Source organism: Ranitomeya imitator, unplaced genomic scaffold, assembly GCF_032444005.1.
Source record: "Ranitomeya imitator isolate aRanImi1 unplaced genomic scaffold, aRanImi1.pri SCAFFOLD_1334, whole genome shotgun sequence".
In the NCBI taxonomy this organism is placed as follows: Eukaryota; Metazoa; Chordata; class Amphibia; order Anura; family Dendrobatidae; genus Ranitomeya; species Ranitomeya imitator.
The window spans coordinates 1-6,612 of record NW_027193335.1 but is presented as its reverse complement, the minus strand read 5'-3'; positions in this window follow the sequence as shown (position 1 = coordinate 6,612).

The window sequence follows — 6,612 nt, the reverse complement described above, 5'->3', positions numbered from 1 at the left end:
ACCTATACGGCATCACGGGGGATGACTCAGCCCCAGGGGGTGGCACCTGACCGGATCCACCTGCCATAATCGCCTATACGGCATCACGGGGGATGACTCAGCCCCAGGGGGTGGCACCTACACGGCTGTCGATCAGTCATATCTGTAACGGATTGGGTACTAACTGGATCCCATCGATCCCAGTCAAAGCACGGTGGCTCACTTGTTAGCGCTGCGGCCTTGCCGAGCTGGCGTCTCGGGTTCGAATCCTGTTGTGTCATACATTCAGAAAGGGAAAAATCTCAGGTGTTATGTCAAGGACACTTCCTTAGACATTTTTAGAAAAATTTTGAGACAATCCCGATTTTGTAAAAAAAAAAAATCTCACATTTTCCCTACTTCAACCTCATGGGTCGTCAATATGTTGTAAAGTACCCCAAGATAGAGACCCAAGTGTGGGTAAAGTGTCTGGTTCATGGGCACAAAGTTGAATTTTCAGTGAAAATTTGTCGAAATCCGCTGTGGACATTGGCTGGGGCGCGTGACCCGAATGAGAGAGGCGAATCTGGGTGACCCGAGCTTGGCAGGACCCTTCCCACGGGGGTCCTGGTTCTCTGGAGGTAATCACTGTCAGAAGGGCACATCTTGAGTCCTCACCCAGGTGAGGGCTCTCGGAAGGCGGACGCCCTTCTGTCTTTGTCCCCCCAGAGCAGGCTCGGTGTTTATCGGAAGTCTTCTGCGGACGTTGGCTGGGCGCGTGACCCGAGTGAGAGAGGCGAATCTGGTGACCCGAGCTTGGCAGGACCCTTCCACGGGGGGTCCTGGTTCTCTGGAGGTAATCACTGTCAGAAGGGCACATCTTGGTCCTCACCCAGGTGAGGGCTCTCGGAAGGCGGACGCCCTTCTGTCTTTGTCCCCCCAGAGCAGGCTCGGTGTTTATCGGAAGTCTTCTGCGGACGTTGGCTGGGCGCGTGACCCGAGTGAGAGAGGCGAATCTGGGCGACCCGAGCTTGGCAGGACCCTTCCCACGGGGGGGTCCTGGTTCTCTGGAGGTAATCACTGTCAGAAGGGCACATCTGGGTCCTCACCCAGGTGAGGGCTCTCGGAAGGCGGACGCCCTTCTGTCTTTGTCCCCCCAGAGCAGGCTCGGTGTTTATCGGAAGTCTTCTGCGGACGTTGGCTGGGCGCGTGACCCGAGTGAGAGAGGCGAATCTGGGCGACCCGAGCTTGGCAGGACCCTTCCCACGGGGGTCCTGGTTCTCTGGAGGTAATCACTGTCAGAAGGGCACATCTTGAGTCCTCACCCAGGTGAGGGCTCTCGGAAGGCGGACGCCCTTCTGTCTTTGTCCCCCCAGAGCAGGCTCGGTGGTTTATCGGAAGTCTTCTGCGGACGTTGGCTGGGCGCGTGACCCGAGTGAGAGAGGCGAATCTGGGTGACCCGAGCTTGGCAGGACCCTTCCCACGGGGGGTCCTGGTTCTCTGGAGGTAATCACTGTCAGAAGGGCACATCTTGGGTCCTCACCCAGGTGAGGGCTCTCGGAAGGCGGACGCCCTTCTGTCTTTGTCCCCCCAGAGCAGGCTCGGTGTTTATCGGAAGTCTTCTGCGGACGTTGGCTGGGCGCGTGACCCGAGTGAGAGAGGCGAATCTGGGCGACCCGAGCTTGGCAGGACCCTTCCCACGGGGGTCCTGGTTCTCTGAAGGTTTTCACTGTCAGAAGGGCACATCTTGGGTCCTCACCCAGGTGAGGGCTCTCGGAAGGCGGACGCCCTTCTGTCTTTGTCCCCCCAGAGACAGGCTCGGTGTTTATCGGAAGTCTTCTGCGGATGTTGGCTGGGCGCGTGACCCGAGTGAGAGAGGCGAATCTGGGCGACCCGAGCTTGGCAGGACCCTTCCCATGGGGGTCCTGGTTCTCTGGAGGTAATCACTGTCAGAAGGGCACATCTTGGGTCCTCACCCAGGTGAGGGCTCTTGGAAGGCGGACGCCCTTCTGTCTTTGTCCCCCCAGAGCAGGCTCGGTGTTTATCGGAAGTCTTCTGCGGACGTTGGCTGGGCGCGTGACCCGAGTGAGAGAGGCGAATCTGGGCGACCCCGAGCTTGGCAGGACCCTTCCCACGGGGGTCCTGGTTCTCTGGAGGTAATCACTGTCAGAAGGGCACATCTTGGGTCCTCACCCAGGTGAGGGCTCTTGGAAGGCGGACGCCCTTCTGTCTTTGTCCCCCAGAGCAGGCTCGGTGTTTATCGGAAGTCTTCTGCGGACGTTGGCTGGGCGCGTGACCCGAGTGAGAGAGGCGAATCTGGGCGACCCGAGCTTGGCAGGACCCTTCCCACGGGGGTCCTGGTTCTCTGGAGGTAATCACTGTCAGAAGGGCACATCTTGGGTCCCTCACCCAGGTGAGGGGCTCTTGGAAGGCGGACGCCCTTCTGTCTTTGTCCCCCCAGAGCAGGCTCGGTGTTTATCGGAAGTCTTCTGCGGACGTTGGCTGGGCGCGTGACCCGAGTGAGAGAGGCGAATCTGGGCGACCCGAGCTTGGCAGGACCCTTCCCACGGGGGTCCTGGTTCTCTGGAGGTAATCACTGTCAGAAGGGCACATCTTGGGTCCTCACCCAGGTGAGGGCTCTCGGAAGGCGGACGCCCTTCTGTCTTTGTCCCCCCAGAGCAGGCTCGGTGTTTCTCTGTAGGATGTCCCCACCGGTTTGGTTTTTGTGTTCCGAGATGTATCCTTGCAGCTTGGCCGAAACAACATTTGCCGTTTTCGGTGGCGACAGCCATGACCGCGGCGAAGCACTTTGGGCGCGGCCGGGATGCGCACACCCCGCTCACCACGTTCAGTCGCTGGCTGAGTGGACTCCGTAGGGGGGCTTAATAGTCGGAGGGGGGCTTAATAGTCGGCCCTGCGGAAGTCGGTGGAGGGCTTAATAGTCGGCCCTGCGGAAGACGGAGGGGGCTTAATAGTCGGCCTGTGGAGGTTGTCTGTGGGCTTAATAGTCACCCTGAGTACGCCATAGCGACTCTCCAAGGTGGGGGCACAGTGTGCGTTCCATGGGCGGAAAGTTTAATTTTGAGCGAAAAACCGTATTTTCGCACTGTAAAAAATGTCAGACTTCCAGGCGGGGGAAAACCGCAGGAGGCGTACCGAGGAGGCTTCCAGGAGCCTGGGGAAGATTTCCAAAAGTGTCCTTGACACTTAGAAATATTTTGAAAAAAATCACGATTTTGTGAAAATTGACACGTTTCCCCTACTTCCACGCCAGGGGGGCGTCAATATGTTGTGAGGTACCCAGGACAGTCGCCTAAATGTGGGTGAAGTTTGCGAGTCACGGGCGCAAAGTCGAATTTTGGGTGAAAAACCGCGTTTTCATACTCTAAAAATTTCAGACAAGTGTCAGACTTCCAGGCAGGGAGAAACCGCAGGAGGCGTACCGAGGAGGCTTCCAGGAGCCTGGGGAAGATTTTCCAAAAGTGTCCTTGACACTTAGAAATATTTTCAGAAAATCACGATTTTGTGAAAATTGACACGTTTCCCCTACTTCCACGCCAGGGGGGCGTCAATATGTTGTGAGGTACCCCAGGACAGTCGCCCAAATGTGGGGTGAAGTTTGCGGGTCATGGGCGCAAAGTCGAATTTTGGGTGAAAAAACCGCGTTTTCATACTCTAAAAATTTCAGACAAGTGTCAGACTTCCAGGCAGGAGAAACCGCAGGAGGCGTACCGAGGAGGCTTCCAGGAGCCTGGGAAGATTTTCCAAAAGTGTCCTTGACACTTAGAAATATTTTGAAAAAATCACGATTTTGTGAAAATTGACACGTTTCCCCTACTTCCACGCCAGGGGGGCGTCAATATGTTGTGAGGTACCCCAGGGACCAGTCGCCCAAATGTGGGTGAAGTTTGCGAGTCATGGGCGCAAAGTCGAATTTTGGGTGAAAAACCGCGTTTTCATACTCTAAAAATTTCAGACAAGTGTCAGACTTCCAGGCAGGGAGAAACCGCAGGAGGCGTACCGAGGAGGCTTCCAGGAGCCTGGGGAAGATTTTCCAAAAGTGTCCTTGACACTTAGAAATATTTCAGAAAATCACGATTTTGTGAAAATTGACACGTTTCCCCTACTTCCACGCCAGGGGGGCGTCAATATGTTGTGAGGTACCCCAGGACAGTCGCCTAAATGTGGGTGAAGTTTGCGAGTCACGGGCGCAAAGTCGAATTTGGGTGAAAAACCGCGTTTTCATACTCTAAAAATTTCAGACAAGTGTCAGACTTCCAGGCAGGGAGAAACCGCAGGAGGCGTACTGAGGAGGCTTCAGGAGCCTGGGGAAGATTTTCCAAAAGTGTCCTTGACACTTAGAAATATTTTGAAAAAATCACGATTTTGTGAAAATTGACACGTTTCCCCTACTTCCACGCCAGGGGGGCGTCAATATGTTGTGAGGTACCCCAGGACAGTCGCCCAAATGTGGGTGAAGTTTGCGAGTCATGGGGCGCAAAGTCGAATTTTGGGTGAAAAACCGCGTTTTCATACTCTAAAAATTTCAGACAAGTGTCAGACTTCCAGGCAGGGAGAAACCGCAGGAGGCGTACCGAGGAGGCTTCCAGGAGCCTGGGAAGATTTTCCAAAAGTGTCCTTGACACTTAGAAATATTTTCAGAAAATCACGATTTTGTGAAAATTGACACGTTTCCCCTACTTCCACGCCAGGGGGGCGTCAATATGTTGTGAGGTACCCCAGGACAGTCGCCTAAATGTGGGTGAAGTTTGCGAGTCACGGCGCAAAGTCGAATTTTGGGTGAAAAACCGCGTTTTCATGCGCTAAAAATTTCAGACAAGTGTCAGACTTCCAGGCAGGGGGAAACCGCAGGAGGCGTACCGAGGAGGCTTCCAGGAGCTGGGGAAGATTTTCCAAAAGTGTCCTTGACACTTAGAAATATTTTCAGAAAATCACGATTTTGTGAAAATTGACACGTTTCCCCTACTTCCACGCCAGGGGGGCGTCAATATGTTGTGAGGTACCCCAGGACAGTCGCCTAAATGTGGGTGAAGTTTGCGAGTCACGGGCGCAAAGTCGAATTTTGGGTGAAAAACCGCGTTTTCATGCGCTAAAAAATTTCAGACAAGTGTCAGACTTCCAGGCAGGGGGAAACCGCAGGAGGCGTACCGAGGAGGCTTCCAGGAGCCTGGGGAAGATTATCCAAAAGTGTCCTTGACACTTAGAAATATTTCAGAAAATCACGATTTTGTGAAAATTGACACGTTTCCCCTACTTCCACGCCAGGGGGGCGTCAATATGTTGTGAGGTACCCCAGGACAGTCGCCTAAATGTGGTGAAGTTTGCGAGTCACGGGCGCAAAGTCGAATTTTGGGTGAAAAACCGCGTTTCATGCGCTAAAAATTTCAGACAAGTGTCAGACTTCCAGGCAGGGGGAAACCGCAGGAGGCGTACCGAGGAGGCTTCCAGGAGCCTGGGGAAGATTATCCAAAAGTGTCCTTGACACTTAGAAATATTTTCAGAAAATCACGATTTTGTGAAAATTGACACGTTTCCCCTACTTCCACGCCAGGGGGGGCGTCAATATGTTGTGAGGTACCCCAGGACAGTCGCCTAAATGTGGGTGAAGTTTGCGAGTCACGGGCGCAAAGTCGAATTTTGGGTGAAAAACCGCATTTTCATGCGCTAAAAATTTCAGACAAGTGTCAGACTTCCAGGCAGGGGGAAACCGCAGGAGGCGTACCGAGGAGGCTTCCAGGAGCCTGGGGAAGATTATCCAAAAGTGTCCTTGACACTTAGAAATATTTTGAAAAATCACGATTTTGTGAAAATTGACACGTTTCCCCTACTTCCACGCCAGGGGGGCGTCAATATGTTGTGAGGTACCCCAGGGACAGTCGCCCAAATGTGGGTGAAGTTTGCGAGTCATGGGCGCAAAGTCGAATTTTGGGTGAAAAACCGCATTTTCATACTTTAAAAATTTCAGACAAGTGTCAGACTTCCAGGCAGGGAGAAACCGCAGGAGGCGTACCGAGGAGGCTTCCAGGAGCCTGGGGAAGATTTTCCAAAAGTGTCCTTGACACTTAGAAATATTTTCAGAAAATCACGATTTTGTGAAAATTGACACGTTTCCCCTACTTCCACGCCAGGGGGGCGTCAATATGTTGTGAGGTACCCCAGGACAGTCGCCTAAATGTGGGTGAAGTTTGCGAGTCACGGGCGCAAAGTCGAATTTTGGGTGAAAAACCGCATTTTTCATACTCTAAAAATTTCAGACAAGTGTCAGACTTCCCAGGCAGGGAGAAACCGCAGGAGGCGTACCGAGGAGGCTTCCAGGAGCTGGGGAAGATTATCCAAAAGTGTCCTTGACACTTAGAAATATTTTGAAAAAAATCACGATTTTGTGAAAATTGAACACGTTTCCCCTACTTCCACGCCAGGGGGGCGTCAATATGTTGTGAGGTACCCCAGGGACAGTCGCCCAATGTGGGTGAAGTTTGCGAGTCATGGCGCAAAGTCGAATTTTGGGTGAAAAACCGCATTTTCATACTCTAAAAATTTCAGACAAGTGTCAGACTTCCAGGCAGGGAGAAACCGCAGTAGGCGTACCGAGGAGGCTTCCAGGAGCCTGGGGAAGATTTTCCAAAAGTGTCC